The sequence below is a fragment of the Spermophilus citellus genome, assembly GCF_964194105.1.
Source record: "Spermophilus citellus genome assembly, chromosome: 2".
NCBI lineage: Eukaryota > Metazoa > Chordata > Mammalia > Rodentia > Sciuridae > Spermophilus > Spermophilus citellus.
In genome coordinates, this window is record NC_138183.1 from 81,329,153 (window position 1) to 81,352,306 (window position 23,154).

Below are 23,154 nucleotides of genomic sequence, written 5' to 3' on the forward strand. Positions count from 1 at the left end.
TTTCCATTTATGTTTTCTTCCCTCAATAACCTGCTTTTTCTATCTCTCTTTTTTTCTTTGCCTGCATTAAAGAAAAATTTTCTTATTCCTTTTCTATATAGAATGATGACTGAATCAGCCAGTCAGGTATGGAATGGGAGATTTGGGTGGAAATTCATTAACTATAAGATCTGCTAACTTATTAGTATATGTTGCTGCTCTTTAAAATTGACAATTATATGTATTTATGGAATGCAATTTATGTTTCAATACATGATGTTGCTGCGTTAAAAAAATCCTTTGTTTTCAGTAGCAAAAAAAAAAGTGAAAAAATGATGGGAGAAAAAAAAGAATAGAATGGGAAAGAGAGAGAGACAGAGACTTTCATTTGGTCATTCATTCAAGAAATGCCGAACTTATATGAGGGTAGGGAGGGGGGATAGGAAAAGGAAAGACAATAGAATGAATCCGACATAATTTTTCCATGTGTGTATTTGAAGACACCACAGTGAATACCACAATCATGTATATCCATAAGAATGGGATCCTGACTAGAAAAACATATATTCCATGCTTATATAATTATATCAAAATGGATTCTGCTATCATGTATAACTTAAAAGACCCAATAAAAAATTTTACTGTACTAAAAAAGAAGAAGAAGAAATGCTGAACTCCTAGAGAAAAGATAGAACTAAAGATACAAAGAAAATAAAACAAAATAGCTTATTATATTGCAATCTTATTGTATATTTTTTCTTCTAAAACAGTTTGGTAGAATGGAGTCACCAGGATAGGAGACAAAAGAACTAAGATGTGATGGAGAGTCTCCTTCCTTCTTTCTCTATGAATATACTATTTTTCATATAAAAGGTAGTGTCTAAACCCCTTGAAATTTGACTGACCCCTCTGTGTGGCTCAACCAGTAGAATGTTGTGGAGGTGACAGGGACTTTTCAGGCTACACTGGAAGAAGCTTGGGTGTTTTGGAACATTTATTCTTGGGATGTCCCTTTTGGAATCCAGCTACCACTCTGTGAGAAGCCAAGCCATGGGGAGAGGCCACATGTAGGTGCTCTGGTTGGCAGCCCCACACAAGGGTAAGAGCCAGCATCCTCTGCCAGCCACATAAGTGGGCCCTCTTGATGTCCAGCCCAGTCAAGGCTTTGTTTGGATGGTTGCAAATCCAGAAAGAACTGCCCAGCCAGTCCCAGTCAAACCCAGATAATAAGCGATAAGAATAAATTGATGTTTCAAGCTACTTATCTTTGGTGAGGTTTGTTATATAGTAAAAACTAGAATGTTGTATCTCTTTTATCCTTATATAAGACACAAATAATATACTTTATCAAATGTTGGAAAGACTTATAATGCTACCCAGAATGCATATGTACTTTTTCTCTGTGTATTTTTTTCCTTTTAAAGATTATTCCACTGACCTGGGTGCTGTGGCACATGCTATTAGTTGCAGCTACTTAGGAGGCTGAGGCAGGAGGATCACTTGAGTCCAGGAGTTAGAGACCAGCCTGGGCAATATAGTGAGACCTCCCTCTCCCCCCAAAAGATCACTGTATTACCCATTAGCCTTGAAATCTGAATTTAGGAAGGATTAAAGCAAATATTTTAAGCACTATAATATTTTGAGTACTGGACAAAGTGATGTAGATGTAACAAAAATAATTGATAGGTAATCAGAAGATGGATTTAAATCCTAGTTCTGACATTTGTCATTGAGTGACCTAGGCAAGTTATTTAACATCTTCTGATTCCTGGTTTCCAATGCTATAATATATTTCAAAGTATTAAGTAAGTAATGCCTGGCAAAACACAGATATTCAATAAATGTTAATTTTTTCCTTCCAACGAATCCCACGATCCTGAATGCAACCATGCTGAAGCTTAACCTGCTATCATACAGCATCCTGAAATTGAATATTTTTGTTATTTTAAAAATATTTCCCTTGATAAATATTTTATGAGCTTTCATAGTGTCGCCTTTAGCACTGTGATCTACCTTAGTTTTCCAATGGGGATGACTTGTTTAATAGATTTGGGGGACTCATTCTGTTGCTAGAATCTCACAAAGGCACTTTTGTGGCAACCTTCTTTGGTTTTCAAGGTCATGGCCCTGTTTTTCTTCTTGAATCTGGTTCCCTACCCTAGTGCAAATGTTAATAAGTTAAGTGCATATCAAATAAGAATTTTAATTCAGTTCATCATATGTTTATGTATTTAAATTTGAGTCAAATTGATATAATTGGTAACATTACCCATTTGCTTTGATTTGAGATGCCAAATGATTGAAAAAAATTTAATTTAGAAGCGAATTTCCTTGCTTATTTGAATTTACCATTTTTGCATAATTAGGATGAACTAATTTAATTTGCAGTTATCCTTTTAAATGACTTAAATGATGTCTACTGAGATATTCAAGGCCACATGATTAGTGGAGTCATCCTGCATATTTTTCTGTTTTCACAGGGTTAGAAAGTACTAAAGTACAAACAGTGAAGCTTGGATATAGAAGCCACAAGCTTGATCCTTTCTCCATTAATATCTTTTTTTCCTGCTTTGTTTTATTCCCTTTTCCTCTCTAGCCTCCAGAAGAACCACACTTTGCATTTGGGGATGGAGTGCCCTCCTCTTTCAACCCTGTTCTGATTCTGTGCCATTTTTACTCAGCATTTAGCACACATCTCACTCTACAAAGGGAAGTCTGATTAATCATCGAGTCATGGAAGAAGTTCTTGATGGGAACTGAGGTTCTGTCAGAAAATGTTGCTTTTTGATGATGAATTTAATGAGTCTTTTAAAAACCTGGACACTATATTAACAGCTAGAGTAGTTGGAACCTATAGAATCATAAAATTGTATTTTTTAAACTTCAGGTTCTGACCCTGAAATAATTCTGGGAGTGTGACAAAAACTTAAAGAATACTGAGAAAAACTAGAGAAGATTCTGCTAGAGTATATTACATGTAATGAGGGTGAATGAAGCTTAATAGAACTTTTGCATTTGTGTGTGTATGTGTGTGTGTGTGTGTGTGTGTGTGTGTGTATGCGTGTATACACAAGCACTGGTTTATGATAAAAATTATTTTATATATTTTTGTGAGTTGCTTTCCAGCATTTGAAAACCACTGCCTTGGATTTAAAAAGCTGTCTGATGTAACTTGACAATATAGCAGTTTGAAATATAAAAGTATAGATAACTATATGTTTTAAAAGAATCTTTGGTTGCTTTCACCTGAGAAACTTAGGCCTAGCATGAGGAGGCATTTCTCCAAGGGCCAGAACCCAGTTATCCCCATAATTGGTAGGAGCCCACATCCTGTCTCTCAGGCAGAGTCTGAGGCCACCCCCTTCTCATCTAGTTTGTGATGTTGCTGTCACCCTGCTAAGAAGATTGGCATTGGACAGTGCTGTGTCCTAACTAAATCAAAAGACCAGGTTTTCTGAGGTCTTGGTCTGTCAGAAAGATGGCATCACACTTCTCCTCTATTACTGGGACTTGTACAGTGCTGGGAGGGCCTGGAAGGCCTAATTCTTAGCTCTCCTCTTTTTTTTTTTTTTTTTTTTTTTTTTTTGGTGGTGCTGGGGATTGAATCCAGGGCCTTGTGCATGCAAGACAAGCACTACCAACTGAGCTATATCCCCAGCCCCCTTAGCTCCCCTCTTTGCTGAAGAACCTCCCCTTTCTTTCCCACTGGATCTTAGGAAGAAGAGAGGCAGCATTAAAAGCTATAATTGTTTGATTCATGTCATATGAATCTGTGCTTTTGTGTAAAGGCTACTCATTTAGAGGAAGTTTTCATCCCCAGAATTAGAAAATTAACTTTTAATCAGAGTAAGCATACTTTTAGTTTGCTAATGAGTTAAGGAGAAAAATGACACATCCTCCTCCACTTGATGGATGTTCTTTTGAGACTCTATCTGATATCCTCATCAGACCTTTGCTCAGATGATGTGTTAGCTTTCATTACTACAAAAGGCACCTAAGATAATCAGTTTAGTAAGACAAAAGGTTTATTTTGACTCACAGTTGTGGAAGTTTCAGGCAATGATCAGTTGGCTTGGTGGGGAGGCAGAAGGTCATGGTGGAAGCAAATGAAGCAAAACCCCTCACCTCATGACTAGGATGCCAAAGAGAAGAAGAGAGAGAAAGGAAGAGATCAGGGTCCTATAGTCCCCTCTGAGGCACCACCCCAGTGACTTGAAGTCTTCCCTCTGGGACCTGCCTATTAAAGTTTCTCTCAACTCCCAATAGCACTAGGGATGGGGGAATAAATCTTAAACACACAGACTTTTGGAGAACATTCCAGATATGAATTATAGCAGATGGGCCAACACATTTCAGAACCATAAGAATCTTTATAGCAGAAAGTGGCCCCTTACTTTTCTGGCTCTTGTCCCTGTAAGTTTCCTAGATATATTTAAATTTGCAATCTACTTTCTCTATTGTTCAAAAGGCTATCTGTGAACTCAGTGGAATTTGCCATATTGCATCACTTAATATTTTCCATCTGCCTATAGTTTCTAATTTCTTTTCATAGAACAGCTCTGACTTACATCCTTATTTTTAAATAAAGCTCTTATTTTGACTTATTATTAGTTAAAAATCAACAAGACTTTTCTCAAGGCTCCTTCTCCCAAGTCTCCATCAACCTTTTCCTGTTACCTGTTTGCACTCAAGATAGTAGTCAATAAAGATTGATGGAATCTTTACAGGAAGATTCCGAAATGGAACATTTTCAAGGGTAGCTATAACCTCTTTTCTTAAGAAACTTTTAGGCAAATTAAGGAAACAAAACAGGTAAATTTATTAATGATAGTAGAATTTTATTCTCAAAAAAAATTATTTTGTGGTACTGAGGATTGAACCAAGGGATGTTCTACCACTGATCTACACACCCAATCTTTTTTAAAAATTTTAAGTTTCCCAGGCTGGCCTTGAGTTTGAGAATCCTGCTGCCTCAACCTCCCAAGTAGCTGGAATTACAGGAGTGAGCACTATACCCAGCTCATTCTCAGATATTTTCTGTAGCTTGAATCATTGCATAAGGCAAATCTCTTTTTTTCCAAATATTTATTTTTTGTAGTTGTAGTTGGACACAATAACTTTGTTTTATTTATTTATATGTGGTGCTGAGTATTGAACCCAGGCACGCACGAGGCGAGCAGTCTACCACTGAGCCATAACCCCAGCCCCAGAAAATCCCTTTTTAAGAGGAAAGCCCTTATTACAAATAAGAAGAATTTTAGATAATTGTCTAAAATTGTCTTGAATAATCTTTGATTTTTCTTAAGAACAGTGTGATAGTGAGTATATGCGGCACAATTTTGATCACCCAGAATTTAATTTAAATGGGAGAAGTGAAATGGTTACCTAACACACTCAAACTGATTTTGTCCTAAGCACTTCTTGGGTTGTAAAACCATATTACAGGATATAGACAAGGAGGAAATTTTGTGTTAATTCTGCCTCTTTCATTTTATATATCAGAAAATTGCATCTCAGAGACAGGAGGTCATTAAGATTATCCAATTACTTAGTAGGCTATTTGAACGACAGTGGTTTCAGAAGAAATGCAGGAAAATAGAAGTCTCAGATATTTAGTAACCATAATAGTCCATGCTGATTGGTTGGTGATGAGCCTAGGGGTTGGGTACTGAGGAAGAGGGAAGAACAAAGATGCTGTGTGGACCTTCAGCTTGTGTGTGTGTGTGTGTGTGCGCGCGCGTGCGCGCTTTTCTTGTGTGCAAGTGAAAGGTATTCATTTTGGAAGAGGACACTGGAGGAAAAAGCTTGTGAGTTTACCCTGGGAATATTGCGTGTGCATGCCTTTGGAAATCCAAGACGATGTGTTACAGCTGAATACACATAGGAGGAAAACCACGGGAGTACTAAGTCATGACAGCTTAGTAAAGAGTATTTCCAAGGGGAAGTAATTATCATCTATAGCCTGTGCGAAGCCAAGTAAGATAAAGATGGAAAAGTGTCCGTTAGGTTTGGCTATAAGGAAGCTTGGTAACTTGGCAAATGACGTTTTAATGGAGTGGTGGAGCTAGAAGCCAGACTGCAGTGAACCAAGAAATGAGCAGAGCTCAGGAAGTAGAAAAGTGAATATAAATAACAATCAAAAAGTGTGGGACAGTCAGGGGAAGGGGAGAGTAGGTTAGGACCTGCAGGAGAAGACAGAGAGGGCTGGTTTTATGTATATAGGAGAGAATTGGCATGTTCAAGTGCTGATGGGCAAGGACCACTTTTTCTGTTGAAATATTTTTTTTTCTTTTCTGACTCCTATCTTCTGTCTACAAGTCTCTGTAGTTCCTGGGAATCAAGGAGTAGATATTTTGGGAGCATCTAAATTATCCCTTGCCGATCTATTATTAACTGACACTTAATAAACAGCTTTTGTTACCGATCCATAAGCCCACATTTCCCTTGAACTCCTAGATATGCACACTCAATTAGAAGAACATGTCTTGAATTCCTTAGCAAGGTTAAAGAGAACAAAATCAAGCCCCACATTCCAAAACTGGTATCTATGTGAATTCAAACTGGGAAATCAACATTTAGACATTAAAAAGGTTTTTTTTTTTTCAAAAACTCATTTTTGATTTACATTAATCACACATTAGCAACTATTTCATTCACAGTTATTTATCAATTACTTACTATTTAGTAGATGTTTGGCATGAAATTCCTAAATATTACCTGAAAGTCTTGGATTATAGATATTGTGCTAAATGCTTTAAATAAGGGATGGCACCGAATTCTTAAAACAGGGTAGGCATATGGGCTTATTCTCATGTGGGATTATTCTTTTAAGATTCAACCCAAGGGCTGTTTCTGTGAGGACTTTTCTTACCAACTCTCTCTGACAAGTAGACTTGATTCTTTTGTGTGCATTTTGTGTCATCTAAACAGGAGGAAAGGAATCTATATTTCTCTATAAAGATGTGTGTGTGTATATATACATATGTATATAGATAATAAGAGAGGTGATATGTTAACGTATAAAATATTTTATACAGTATATACATATATTTATTTATGTATATATGATAGTGTATAAAATATAAGATGCCATATATTATATAAGATATATTAATATATATGATAAGATGTATAATAGATAAGGTATAAGATAACATATTATAAGCATATTAAATAGGTTATATTTACAATTTTATTTCCTTATCTCTTATTAAGTTCTTCCTGTGTATCAGATACTGTGTTTAGCAGTTTATTTACATTATCTCATGCCATTCCCACTAAAACTTGATGTCTTATATTTCTTATCTATTTTACAAAAGAGGGAATGAGAACAAGAAAGGTTAAGAACTTTCTCAAGGCACATCCACAAGTTGCAGTGTTGAGATCTGAACATGTTTTGTTTTGTTTTTGACTACAGTGCCTCTGTTCCTAACACTCTACACACTGTTTTCCTCTTTTACTGGACTGAGGCAGGGTCTATATTTATTTTTTTTCTTTCCTCAATTATATAGGAAGGAAGGAAAATAAATGTTATTTATGCCACTTTAGCCATTCCTCTGCATACTGAGACATCAGTAGTTAACAATTATACTCTGTTCCAGGGATCTATCCAAGAATCCATCTCCCCTGTGGTACAGGAAGTCACTCCCTGTTGGTTAGAGGGAAATCCTATCTACCATTCCTGGCCAAAAACAGTGCCTCTAACACAAATGTAGTTGGCAAATGTAGTTGGCAAATTGCCTTGTCCACATAATTAACTAAGTATAGAAGCCAGGATTCAAACCCAATTTGTTTGACTATAGAGCCTGAGTCTTCAATATCAGCCAGTTGAGAAGTCGGAGGCTCACAGAGAACCTATGACTTCACCAAGATAACTAATGAAAATATCAGGAAACAAATCAGACTTATACTGCCAGACTTTCAACAACCTATTCTGGCTGCCAGTCCATCTCACATCCTTGTCTATCAGAGCGGGTCCTACCAAACATTTCTCCTTGCATCATTAGCTAAAATTTATTACTTTCTTTTCCACATGTCCAAAAGTACATATTGTTTGGTGGTTACAGCAGTTTGGGGGAAGAGTGGGACTTTTTAAAAAATATCATTAGTGCTATATTTGATAATGCTAAAATATCAATTTGAAAGAGGTAGTTTATGGAGCTTAGACAACCATAATTTCTTCCAGCACAGAAGGCAGAAAAGATAGCAGCTACCTAGACCAAAAGCAAGTAGAAGGCTATCACTCCATCTGAAACTGTGTACAAATGACGAGAGTTTATAATAGTCATTCTTCTGTTTCATTTGTAAGCACTTGCTCAAACATGTGAATATGCAGGTGGTCCTCAAACTGTTATGGCCCACTGTGTAATTGATGACACACAATACAAAAGGAAAGATTTATTCATGTCCTTAGGGCTGAATATTCATTTGAACATAGTAGAGAGAGCAGTTAATGAGCTCTTTCCCTAACTCATTGGTAGGACATTTTGAAATGTTTTTCAAGTTTCTTCCAAGTGTGGATGTTGACATCCTGTCCAATTCTGTGCAGAGCACTATTTTCAGACACATTCAGCAAACTCCAGAATTTATTGTGTAAGCCTCATTTATTCAATATTATTAGTGTTTATGATTACTCTTCATAGCCTATCAGTTAATAATAATCTTTATACAGACTTTCCCATTAATCACCAAAGCAGCCCATCGGAGCTGGCTGTTATAAAGCCCAATGTGCACATGAAGGCAATAGGCCTAGAAAGGATAAACAGCTTATTCAAAATCAACAACTAAGAGGGAGAATCTGATGCCAAAGCCTGGGCCCTATGGCCTTTGCTGCTACTTAATCAATATCATAGGAAAAGCCAAGAATTCTAAACAAAATTTGATACTTTTTTCTATTCTTTTTTTTCACAACTTTTGAAGCAGTAGCTCTTGGACATAATTTAATGATTGTTTTAATAACAGATCTAAAGGTCTGGATGACAGCTCTTTTGTTTTCTTCCAGATCTGAGTTGTCTTATGAATAGCAGAGATGATTAAAAATCCAACTGCTTGATAAATTGGGATGTTTTTGTACATTAAAAGTTTTCAACATTTTCCTATTTTTAAAAATCACTTGCATTCATATCCCCTTTCCCTAATCTTTTCAAAATGTCTTGTCATCTTTCTTTTTAATTTGTGAAATAGAGCTATTATCCACCACAGCCAAACATGCCAGCAAGTCATGCTGAGAAATTTAATGAAGAAATATAGTTTGGCCAATCTTTATTCAAAAAAAAAAAAACAGGCTTGACAAAGTATAAACGAAGAAGCATTGGTTGCTCTATTATATCTAGAGGAAAAGCATTGGAATAAAGATTAAAATAGTACTATAATTCAAACTAGCTATTTTATCTGATAGACTTATACAAAGTGCAGCTCCCTGAGAATTCCTACATGTCCATATCCATACACAAATGTATGTTATGTGTTCTGATTTCAGTGGAATCTTCTTACCAGTTCTTATAGGTCTTTCTTATTTTAAATAATTTAAATAATACAGAATCTATATATTGTAGACCATTCATATAAATAATAAAGTCTCTGATTTTACCACTAAAATAATTTTTAAATGTAGAAAAATATAAATATGTTGTTATCATATCAAAATCAAAACAGAACCTCAGTCTTTTGCCAAAATGTTAGATGAAATTCCATTTACTACTCATAGAAATAAATTAAAAATCTCTCCTGGTGGCTAAGCTAGACTGTACTGATAGAATAGACTTGCCAGTCCTAAAGAGAGCAGATGGTTAAAGGAGATTTTATCTATCCTCTGCTGTTGCTGCCTGGTTTAGACACTTAAGATTCAGATGAACAAGGAATGAATGACTGCTACTGGGCTGCAATATGGCAGACCTTGAGGTAGCTAGTGTACTGTTGTTTCTTCCCCAGCATCAACAGCAGTCCCTTCTGAACCCATTTAGTACCCATAATTTTTCTAAAACAAGACACAAGTTGGGGAAGACTAGAAGATTGGGCCCAAAGAGGGGAGGAGGAAGAGGTGTCATCCCAGAACCAGAGCAGAAAAGCCCACACCCTCAACTTGAAAGACAAGGGTCAGGTAAGGAGCAGCAGAGAACAACAAAAGCTAATGCTTCCTGGAGAAAGAGAAGGGAAGGAGATACTATCTTAAGTAGAAAAAATCTGAGTGGACTAGACAGAGTTTTTAATCAAGATTTGCTGGGAAGTTATGGATGCTCTCCAAGACTCCATCCAGGGGTGGAAAAGAGAACCGTGACAAATTATTAATAAATACAACATAAATCCATTGTGTGCATTTACCCAGTAAACTGAGACTTTTTAATTAACTGCTCATTCATGCAAGAATGCCTTACCTTCCATTCACCATTTTGGAGAGGGAAAAAGAAAGGAAGGAGACAATGAAATGAAATGAAGCTTAATGAAGATGGAACACAAGAGGGAAAGAAAGGAATCCAGGAGAACCACTAAAGCAGTTCAAGGTGGTTACCATGAAGCAGGCCTAAAAAACAATCTGTTTAAAATAAATAATGTGATGAATTGGAAATTGGATATGTTGGTATTATGGTGAAGAAAGCATAAAATATGAAGGTAATTAGAAATTCTAGCTAGAACAGAAGGTCCTCAAGAAAATAATGATTTCCCATGCTGTAATAAAAAACACGTAGCAAGACTGAGCCATCGATGGAAGGTAAAGGTGAGAATTAACCTGACCTTGTGAGGCACCTTTTCCTACAGGCAACACTGCTTTAGTGACATGGGGTTTCATTTCTTTAACTGGTTTTCAATTGTAAAATATTTATAAAATCATAATATTGGAAATCATTTTTAGTGCTTTTCAATGTTCGGAATCAACCTCGAGACAAAGTATAGAAGAAGTAATTACGGTTACACATTGTAAGCCTTAATAATAAAAACTAATGGCTTAGCTGACAGAATTAAAGATGTGGAGTGGAGAATAGAGGTCTAAAATATTTTGATCTTCAAGAGTGAAGGATTCAAGAGAACTGCATAAAACTGACAGATTAAAAATTAAATCACTTAAAGTTACAATGGCACCCAGTGAAAGGATGGAAAATATAATTATCAAAAAATGGTAATTGCAAACATAACAAAAATAAGCATCAACTGTTGAAAGAGGAGGAAGAATATGGAGATAGTATGAGAAAAGTCTCTCCTTTATGGCACACAATTAATGGTGTAATAAAACATTATTTTTAATGGTGGTTTTATATTCCATCTTATAAAGTACCAAAACCATCCCTAAATTAGAAATTTAAGTTTCTGCTATTATGTCATTTTTCTTTGTTTTTTTTTTATTGTTGGTCATTCAAAACATTACATAGTTCTTAATATATCGTATTTCACAGTTTGATTCAAGTGGGTTATGAACTCCCATTTTTTCCCCGTATACAGATTGCTGTATCACATCAGTTACACTTCCATTGATTTACATATTGCTAATCTAGTGTCTGTATTCTGCTGTCTATCCTATTCTCTACTATCCCCCCTCCCCTCCCCTCCCCTCCCCTCCCCTTTTCTCTTGATCCCCTCTACTATAAATCATTTCTTCCACTTGTATTATTCTTCTCTTACCCCTCATTTCCTCTTATATGTAATTTTGTAAAACCCTGAGGATCACCTTCCATTTCCATTCGATTTCCCTTCTCACTCCCTTTCCCTCCCACCTCTCATCCCTGTTTAATGTTAATCTTCTTCTCAAGCTCTTCATCCCTACCCTGTCCTTGGTTACTCCCCTTATATCAAAGCAGTCATTTGGCATTTGTTTTTTAAGGATTGGCTAGCTTCACTTAGCATAATCTGCTCTAATGCCATCCATTTCCCTCCAAATTCTATGATTTTGTCATTTTTTAATGCAGAGTAATACTCCATTGTGTATAAATGCCACATTTTTTTTTATCCATTCATCAATTGAAGGGCATCTAGGTTGGTTCCACAGTCTTGCTATCATGAATTGTGCTGCTATGAACATCGATGTAGCAGTGTCCCTGTAGCATGCTCTTATTAGGTCTTTAGGGAATAGACCGAGAAGGGGAATAGCTGGGTCAAATGGTGGTTCCATTCCCAGCTTTCCAAGAAATCTCCATACTGCTTTCCAAATTGGCTGCACCAATTTGCAGTCCCACCAACAATGAACAAGTGTACCCTTTTCCCCACATCCTCGCCAGCACTTGTTGTTGTTGGACTTCATAATGGCTGCCAATCTTACTGGAGTGAGATGGTATCTTAGGGTGGTTTTGATTTGCATTTCTCTGACTGCTAGCGATGGTGAGCATTTTTTCATGTACTTGTTGATTGATTGTATGTCCTCCTCTGAGAAGTGTCTGTTCAGGTCCTTGGCCCATTTGTTGATTGGGTTATTTGTTATCTTATTGTCTAATTTTTTGAGTTCTTTGTATACTCTGGATATTAGGGCTCTATCTGAAGTGTGTGGAGTAAAGATTTGTTCCCAGGATGTAGGCTCCCTGTTTACCTCTCTTATTGTTTCTTTTGCTGAGAAAAAACTTTTTAGTTTGAGCAAGTCCCATTTGTTGATTCTAGTTGTTAACTCTTGTGCTATGGGTGTCCTATTGAGGAATTTGGAGCCCGACCCCACAGTATGTAGATCATAGCCAACTTTTTCTTCTATCAGACGCCGTGTCTCTGATTTAATATCAAGCTCCTTGATCCATTTTGAGTTAACTTTTGTGCATGGCGAGAGAAAGGGATTCAGTTTCATTTTGATGCAAATGGATTTCCAGTTTTCCCAGCACCATTTGTTGAAGATGCTATCCTTCCTCCATTGCATGCTTTTAGCCCCTTTTTCAAATATAAGATAGTTGTAGTTTTGTGGATTGGTTACTGTGTCCTCTATTCTGTACCATTGGTCCACCCGCCTGTTTTGGTACCAGTACCATGCTGTTTTTGTTACTATTGCTCTGTAGTATAGTTTGAAGTCTGGTATCGCTATACCGCCTGATTCACACTTCCTGCTTAGCATTGTTTTTGCTATTCTGGGTCTTTTATTTTTCCATATGAATTTCATGATTGCTTTATCTATTTCTACAAGAAATGCTGTTGGGATTTTGATTGGCATTGCATTGAACTTATAGAGAACTTTTGGTAATATCACCATTTTGATGATGTTAGTTCTGCCTATCCATGAACAGGGTATATTTTTCCATCTTCTAAGGTCTTCTTCTATATCTCTCTTTAGGGTTCTGTAGTTTTCATTGTATAAGTCTTTCATCTCTTTTGTTAGGTTGATTCCCAAGTATTTTATTTTTTGGGGGGATATTTGAATGGAGTAGTTGTCCTCATTTCCGTTTCAGAGGATTTGTTGCTGATATACAGGAATGCATTTGATTTATGCGTGTTGATTTTATATCCTGCCACTTTGCTGAATTCATTTATTAGCTCTAATAGTTTCTTTGTAGACCCTTTTGGGTCTGCTAGGTATAGAATCATGCCATCTGCAAATAGTGATAATTTAATTTCTTCTCTTCCTATTTTTATGCCTTTAATTTCTTCGTCTGTCTAATTGCTCTGGCCAGTGTTTTGAGGACTATGTTGAACAGAAGTGGTGAGAGAGGGCATCCCTGTCTTGTACCAGATCTTAGAGGGAATGCCTTCAATTTTTCTCCATTCAGAATGATGCTGGCCTGTGGCTTATCATAGATTGCTTTTACAATGTTGAGGTATGATCCTGTTATCCCTAATTTTTCTAGAGTTTTGCACATAAAGGGATGCTGTACTTTGTCGAATGCTTTTTCTTCATCTATCGAGATGATCATATGGTTCTTATTTTTAAGTCTATTGATGTGGTGAATAACATTTATTGATTTCCGTATATTGAACCAGCCTTGCATCCCAGGGATGAATCCTACTTGATCATGGTGTATAATTTTTTTTTATATGTTTTTGAATCCGATTCGCCAGAATTTTTTGAGGATTTTTGCATCTAGGTTCATTAGAGATATTGGTCTGTAGTTTTCTTTCTTTGAAATGTCTTTGTCTGGTTTAGGCATCAGGGTGATGTTGGCCTCGTAGAATGTATTTGGAAGTTCTCCCTCTTTTTCTATTTCCTGAAATAGCTTGAAAAGTATTGGTGTTAGTTCCTCTTTAAAGGTTTTGTAAAACTCTGCTGTATACCCATTCGGTCCTGGGCTTTTCTTAGTTGGTAGTCTTTTGATGGTTTCTTCTATTTCCTCTATTGTTATTGGTCTGTTTAAGTTGTCTATATCCTCCTGACTCAATCTGGGCAGATCATATGACTTAAGAAATTTATCTATGCCTTCACTATCTTCTATTTTATTGGAGTATAAGGATTCAAAATAATTTCTGATTATCTTCTGTATTTTTGAAGTGTCTGTTGTGATATTGCCTTTTTCATCCCGTATGCTAGTAATTTGAGTTCTCTCTCTTCTTCTCTTCGTTAGCATGGCTAAGGGTCTGTCGATTTTATTTATTTTTTCAAAGAACCAACTTTTAGTTTTGTCAATTTTTTCTTTTTTTTTTAATTTTTTTTATTGATTATTTATCGCATTACATAGTTCATGATATATCATCTTTCATACATTAGACTCAAATTGTGCTTTGAACTCCCATTTTCACCCCAAATACAGATTGCAGAATCACATCTGTTACATATTCACATTTTTACATACTGCCATATTAGTGACTGTTGTATTCTGCTACCTTTCCTATCCCCTACTATCCCCCCTCCCCTCCCCTCCCCTCCCATCTTCCCTCTCTACCTCCCCTGCTGTTGTTCAATTCTCTCCCTTTTTTTTCCCTCCCCCTTGCCCCTCATAACCTCTTATAATTTTATGTATCCTTGAAGGTCTCCTACCATTTCCATATGCTTTCCCTTCTCTCTCCGTTTCTCTCCCCCCATTCGTCTTTGTTTACTGTAGTCTTTTCCTCATGCTCTTTCTTCCTGTTCTGTTCTTAGTTGCTCTCTTTATATCAAAGCAGACATTTGGCATTTGTTTTTTAGGGCTTGGCTAGCTTCGCTTAGCATAATCTGCTCTAATGCCATCCATTTCCCTGCAAATTCTATGATTTTGTCATTTCTTAGTGCTGCATAATACGGCATTGTGTATAGATGCCACATTTTTTTTATCCATTCATCAATTGAAGGGCATCTAGAAACAATTTTTTCAATTGTTTCTTTTGTTTCAATGTCATTAATTTCAGCTCTGATTTTAATTATTTCTTGCCTTCTACTTCTTTTGCTGTTGTTTTGCTCTTCTTTTTCTAGGATTTTGAGATGAAGTATGAGATCATTTATTTGTTGGTTTTTTCTTTTTTTAAGGAATGAACTCCAAGCAATGAATTTTCCTCTTAGAACTGCTTTCAATGTGTCCCATAGATTCCGATATGTTGTGTCTGTGTTTTCATTTAGCTCTAAGAAGTTTTTAATTTCCTCCTTGATGTCTTCTAAAACCCATTGATCATTCAGTAACCTATTGTTCATTCTCCAAGTGATGCATGATTTTTCCTTCCTTCTTTTATCGTTGATTTTCAGTTTCATTCCATTATGATCAGATAAGGTGCATGGTATTATCTCTACTCCTTTATATTGTCTAAGAGTTGCCCTGTGACATAATATATGATCTATTTTTGAGAAGGATCCATATGCTGCTGAGAAAAAAGTGTAACTGCTTGATGTTGGGTGGTATATTCTATATATGTCAATTAAGTCTAGGTTGTTAATTGTGTTATTGAGTTCTATAGTTTCCTTATTTAACTTTTGTTTGGAAGATCTGTCCAGTGGTGAGAGAGGTGTGTTGAAGTCTCCCATGATTATTGTATGGTAGTCTATTAGACTCTTGAACTTGAGAAGAGTTTGCTTGACGAACATAGCTGCACCATTGTTTGGGGCATATATATTTATGATTGTAATGTCTTGTTGGTGGTTCCCTTGAGCAGTATGTAGTGTCCCTCTTTATCCCTTTTGATTAACTTTGGCTTGAAATCTATTTTATTAGATATGAGTATGGACACTCCTGCTTGTTTCCGCAGTCCATATGAGTGGTATGATTTTTCCCAACCTTTCACCTTCAGTCTATGTATATCTTTTCCTATCAAATGCGTCTCCTGTAGGCAGCATATTGTTGCGTCTTGTTTTGTGATCCATTCAATTAGCCTGTGTCTCTTAATTGGTGAGTTTAAGCCATTAACATTTAGGGTTATTATTGAGATATGGTTTGTTCTTCCAGCCATATTTGTTTATTAATGTTACTAAACCTGATTTGTTTTCCTCTTTGATTACTTTCCCCCCCTTTACTGTCCTACCTCTGCACAGCCCCTACTCCAAAGGGGGTGACTTGGCTACCGCGCCTTCGGGTCGCTGGACCTGTTCTAGGCGTGGGCGGCTACTCTCTTCGGCCCCAGCTGCAGTTGGGGTGTCGTGATACCACGCTGGCGGGTCACTTGGCCTGCTCTGGGCGCAGGTGGCAGCTCCACTCTGCCCCCCTGGCCCCCACAACACCCAGCAGGACCCGGACCGAGAAGCAGTCACCGCAGGTTCCCCAACCCTGGGCCAAAGCAGCTTTGGTAGCCAGAACCCGGCCTCTCCGATCCCGGAGCACACTCCGCTAGGAGCAGATTCCAAGGAGCGACCCCCGCGGGTTCCCCAGCCCCAGGCCAAGGCAGCTCTGGAAGCCAGAGCCCGACCGCTCCAAGCTCTCCGAGCTCAGTGCACGCTCCGCTGGGGGCAGGCTCAAAGACGCAGTCCCCGCGGGCTCCCCAGCCCTGGGCCAAAACTGTTCAGGGAGTCAGAACCCAGCCGCCCCTAGCTCAGCGCACGCTCCACTTGGAGCTGGCCTCAACCCGCAGTCTCCGCAGGTTCCCCAGCCCTGGGCCAAAGCAGCCCGGGGAACCAGAATCCGGCCGCTCAGAGCCCGGCGCACGCCTTGCCAGGAGCGAGCCCCAAGGAGTATTCTCCACAGGTTCTCCAGCCCTGGGCCTGAGCGATCTGTCTGCGAGACGCAGGCAAATACCAGCCTGAAATCACCTGTTCCGTAGCTGAATGAGCTGAGATCAGTAGAAAACAGGGATGATTACATCAGCTCTCCAAGATGGTGGCTGCTGTCCTCCTCCGTGGTCCGACCGGTGTCGAGAACCAAACTGGACCGCTTCTCTCCTCTGTCTCAAAGCCGGAACTCAGCACTAAGCACGGCCATTGCACCACTGGCAGGAGCCCCCAGAATCCGCATCGCTGCACTCCCGCTCCGGCACCTCACCACTGCTTCCCAGCGCGCGCCGCAGACTCCAGCTCACGTGATGGAAATCCGTCCACTAGATTCTGGAGCACCTCAATTTCACTGGAAATTCCCAACAAGATAGCCTTCAGCTGTTTCACCTCGTCTTTCTCCCGCACAGTGACGCGGCGCACTGGGGTGATGCACTCCCTTCGTCACCATCTTCCCTTCATTTTTCTTTATGGCTGAGAAAAACTCCATTGTGTATGGATACTACATTTTCTTTATCTGTTCATTGGTTGATGGACACCTAGATTTTTGGTTCAATATTTTTATTATTGTGAGTTGGGCTGCCATGAACATGTGTATGAACATAATGCTGTACTACGATGACTTAAATTCTTTAGGATAAATACCAGGGAGTAATATAGCTGGGTCACATGGTGGTTCCCTTCCTAGTCTTTTGAGAAAACTTCATACTAACTTCCAGAGTCGTTGTGTTAATTTACAATCCCACCAACAGTGTGAAAATGTTTCATTTTCTTCATATTCTCTCTAGCATTTATTATTTTTTGTATTCTTGATGGTTGCCATTCTCTTGGAGTGAGACGAAATCTCAGTGTAATTTTTATTTGCACTTCCCTAATTGCTAATAATGTTAAACGTTTGTTTGTATATTTTTGGCTATTTGTATGTATTCTTTCGAGAAACGAACATTTAGTTCATTTCCCCATTTATTAATTGGATTATTTGCTTTTGCAGGGCAAACATTTTTAGTTCTTTAGTTTTCTTATAACAAGCTTCAAAGTATGTAACATATTTTGTAATTTGTACACCAGAAGGAGAAGAAAGTTTCAAGCTAAAGAAATATTTGAAGGAATAATTGATAAAATTCTAGATATAATCCTCTGGATATAATTCTCTATCTGAAGAGTAGCTAGCAACAATTGTCTTCCATTCTCTACATTCTATCTTCACATTCTTAATTGTTTTCTTTGCTGTGAAGAAACTTTTTAATTTGATGCCATTTGGTTTATTAAATTCTGGCCTTATTTCCTGAGCCTTTAGGGATACTATTGAGAAAATCATTGCCTGTAAGTTGCATAGTTGAACCTATATTTTCTTCAAGGAGTTGCATAGTTTCTGGTCTAGTTGTGAGGTCTTTCATCTATTTTGAGTTGACTTCTGTGCAGGGCAAGAGATAAGGATCTAATCTCATTCATCCATATGTAGATAACCAGTTTTCCCAGCACTATTTGTTTAAAAAGCTGTCTTTCCTTCAATGAATGTTTTTGGCACCATTGTCAAGGATCAGATGACTGTAGATTGTGGATTTGTCTCTGTGTCTTCTATTCTGTCCCATTGGTTTGTGTATCTATTTTTATGCCAGTACCATGAAGTTTTGGTTACTATAACTCTATAGTATAATTTGAAATCAGGCATTGTAATGCATTCAGCATTGCTTTTTCTGGCTTAGAGTTGCTTTGGCTATTCTGGGTCTTTTATTCTTCCACATGAATTTTAGGACTACTTTTCCTAGTTCTGTGAAGAATGTCATTTATATTTTGATGGGGATTGCATTGAACCTGGATATTTATTTGGGTTGCACGCCCATGTTAACAGTACTAATTCTGCCTATCCACTAATGTGGGAGATCTTTCTATCTTCTGTGTCTTCTTCAATTTCTTTTTTCAATGTTTTATAGTTTGCATTATAGAGATCTGTCACCTCCTCGGTTATATTAATTCCTGGGACTTTGTGTGAGGAGATATGGGGGTTATTTTTGATAGGACTAGTTTCATAATTTCTTTCTCAACAGGTTTTTTTTTTGGGGGGGGGGCAGGTAGGGGAGGTAACAGGGATTGAACTCAGGGGCACTTAACCACTGATCCACATCCCCAGCACCTTTTTTATTTTTATTCTTTTGTATCTGTATTTTAGAGACAGATTCTCACTGAGTTGCTTAGGGCATCACTAAGTTGCTGAGGCTGGGTTTGAATTTGCAATCCTCCTGCCTGAGCATTTGAGCATCCTGACCTTCTGGGATTACAGGCATGAACCACTGCATCTAGCTAGCAGATTCATTATTGGTGTATAAGAAGGCTATTAACTTTTGTATATTGATTTTGGAGCCTGTTGCTTTGTGAAATTTGTTTATTAGCTCTAAAAGTCTTCTGTTGGAGCTTTATAGATCTTGTAAGTATAGGATCATATCTTCAAACAGTGATAATTTGAGTTCTTCCTTTCCTATTTTTAGCCCTCTTATTTCCTTCCCTTGCCTAATTGCTCTGAACAGAACTTAGCACTATAATGAATAGGAGTAGTGAGATATCTTTAAGGAAATCCTTTCAGTTTTTCCCCATTCACTATGACATTGACTTTGATTTTTCATATATAGCCTTTATAATGTTGAGGTGAGTTCCTTCCAGCTTCATTTCTTCAGTGTTTTTATCATGAATGGGTGCTGAATTTTGTCAAAAGCTCTCTCTGTGTTGACATCTTACTTAGCTACTCTCAATAACTAGAGCTATTGAGATGACTTTTGCTTTAATTCTATTTAGGTGAGGAATTACAATGATCAATTTGCATATGTTAAGCCATCCTTGCAACCCTGGAATAAAACCAAGTTTGTCATTATGTACAATCTTTCTAATATGTTTTTGAATGCTATTTAAAATATATAAAATATATACAATATATAAAATACATAACTATCTAAAATATTTGCTAATATTTTATTGAGGATTTTTGCATATAATATCATCAGTGATATTAGTCTGTGGTTTTCTTTACTTGATGCATCCACCTCTGGTTTTGGTATAAGTGTGAACTGGCTTTTTAGAATAAATTTGAAAGTATTTCATCATTTCCTATTTCATGGAATAATTTCAGGACCATGGGCACTAGTTTTTCTTTAAAAGTCTGGTAAAATTCAGTTAAGAATCCATCTGGTCCTGGACTTTCTTTATTGGAAGGTTTTTATTAATGCTTCTATCTCATTGCTAGTTGTAGGTTGGAATAGGTTTTCTATGTCTTCTTGATTCAATTCTGGCAGGCCATATGTATCTAGAAATGTATCCATTTCTTACAGGTTTTTCAAATTATTGAAATAAAAGTTTTAAAAGTAGTCTCTAATAATCCTCTGAATTTCTGTAATGTCTGTAGTGATTTCTTGCTTTCCCTTGCCAAATTGTGCTAGAGTAATCTAGATTGAGACCCCCCTCACAGGTGTGGTATTCTCAGGCTTTGTGGTAATTCTGTGTCATTGTTGTTGTTATTTGTTGTAGAAGTGGATGTCCGTAGTGAGACTGAAAACCCACCCATAGAGATTTCTATTTGGAGCTTTGGGTTTTAGTCTTTTCTCTTCTTCGTAGAAAAGTATAGCTGTAGTTTGAGTTTGGTTAATTTATGTGTGGAGCAATGTGTGTTTTCTTTTGGCTGAGTGTAATTCAGTATCAAAATCTCTTCCATGTGAACTTTCAGTGTCCCTGTGTATTACCTGAACCTTACAGAAAAAAAGGGAAACAAGTAATAGCACACAGAGAAGCAACCAATATACAGCATTAAAATAAATGCCTTGTGAGGAGCTGAGGTTGCGGCTCAGTGGTAGAGCACTTGTCTTGCATGTGAAGCACTAGGTTCGATCCTCAACATCACATAAATAAATAGATAAATAAATAGATAAAGGTGTTGTGTACAACTAAAGAAAAACTTTTTAAAAAGAAAGTGAAATCTGAAAAAATAAATGAATACCTGGTGCCTACTATGATATCTACAACACTACAACAGAAACAAGAATGATGGGTTCAACAATTGTCAACAGCCAAAACAGTGAATAACCATGAACTATATCTGGAATTAATATAAACAGCAGGTGTCAACTCTGTCATCCATAGTAGTAAGAATCTCAACAACATAAATATTGGGGGCAGGAGTTATACAAACCATATAGTTCTAAAAGATGTTAAAAATACAGTTCATTAAGAGAAAAGAAAATGTGATAGAATTAAGAGAGTTTAGAATGTTCAAATTGTGAACAGAGAATGCAGATAAGATGTATCCAGTGATGGTTATAAGGAAGGAGGAGAAGAAAAAGTAGAGAGAGAACAAGAAAATTTTGTTGTTAGCAGGACAAGAATGGAGAGAAAAAGAAACAAGAGAAACAAAACAAAAACAAAAAATAGATAGATAGATCAAAAGCCCTAACCCTCAAAAAAGAAAAACCACTACATCTTAAAAATGCTAAATATGAGAAATGAGAAATATATATGTGTGTGTATGAATGTGTGTATATATATATATATATATATACATATACATATATACATATATGTGTGTGTGTGTGTATTACATACATATATGTAATATATACATACACATATATAGATATCTACAAGCCAATCAACACAGCAAGAACAAATAATGGAAAAGATTCACACTGAAAAATGAAAAGATTTTCTCCATTGAGATGAATAAAACAGTTAAAGAGAATGAATGGATGGTCACTACCTATGCTCAACTATCCTTGCTTCTGTTTCTTCTTGGGCTGTGTACTGACAGAGAGAGAGAGAGTAGCAGGCAGAGCAAGGGCTGGGGTTGTTAACCTCCTATCCTTTTTGTGTTGCTCACCAATCTGCTAGTTGGAGTGGCCTAAATCTGACTTTCAACATTCCCTTCTCACCTATATAAGGTAGGATTTAATGGGAAGTACTCTTTGAAATTTTGCCTGGACAGCCCAGATGGATGCACTCCCAGGACAGGGCTACTGAAGAGTTCTGTGTGCAGAGTTCCAATGACTGGATCCTAGGTCTTATGGGTTTTTACAGGCTTCATTAGGTGGTATCTGCTCTGGAGGGATTAGATCAACATGCCTCTAGGTTCTGGCAGATGCCAATCTTGATTGGGAGTCTGGATCCCAGGAGCGTCCCAAGAATTCTACTTGCAGAGCATGGGAACCAATCCTCCACACACTCTGCTACTCATAATCTCAACGCTCCCACATTTAGTCACTGAGTGTGTTCGTTCCACTCTGTTCAGCTTTCTGGCCCTCTTCAGCTGGTTGTATGAGCTGCCAGACCCCAAAGAAAAACAAGTTGGCTCCCCTTTATTTTTTCTGACTTGAATCTCCCTGACTACAGTCTTTTTTGTGCCTTTTTCAAACATATTGTGCTAGGAACACCATAGGCCACATGTTATGTGCTTGCCAGGGCAGTATAGCAATGTTTGCCATGAGTTCCAACAGCAGCAAGATGAAGTGCAACCTCCTCAAGATGGCTCTCCATTTTCCAGTTGAAAAATACAAAACATTTTTTAAACACAGTTCACTGTGCAGCCTCTGCATCAGTTAAGTTCTATTTGCTTTTCTGATGTACAGGTTTTTCTGTGCCAAATCTGTCAGTTGTGTTTCTCTGTTTGTATTATCCCTCCCCTCTCTGAGGTAAACCAGCACTGCTGCTGCTGCTGCTGCTGCTGCTGCTACTGCTATGGGTTTGGCTCTAACATACTCTTTCTTATTCCTTGTCCAATGCACCCAAATTTCTGAGTTTCTAAGAAACTCTGACTGCCTGATCCTGAATTTCAGTGAATTCCCCCTTTCATCCACCTCACTGAGAAACTATTCCCATTGCCGTGGAGCATTTGGAAATGGAACATCCCTCTATCTGCCATTCTAATGTTTGTTTTTAAAATGGGTAAATGGGGGCAGGGGATATTGCTCTATAGTAGTGCTTGCCTGTCACAAGGAAGGCTGTGGGTTCCTGCAATCCCCAGGACAACCTAATTAATTAATTAAGGTATAAGGGGCTTCAAACAAAGTCTTTAGAAACTGGGTAAAGTTAGGCAATGTATTCCTAGAATACCCAGAAACAAATGTGGCTATTCTTTTATTTGTAATTGGCATAAAAATAACAATAACACCCCCACCACACTGAGTAATTATGATTTATGGAAT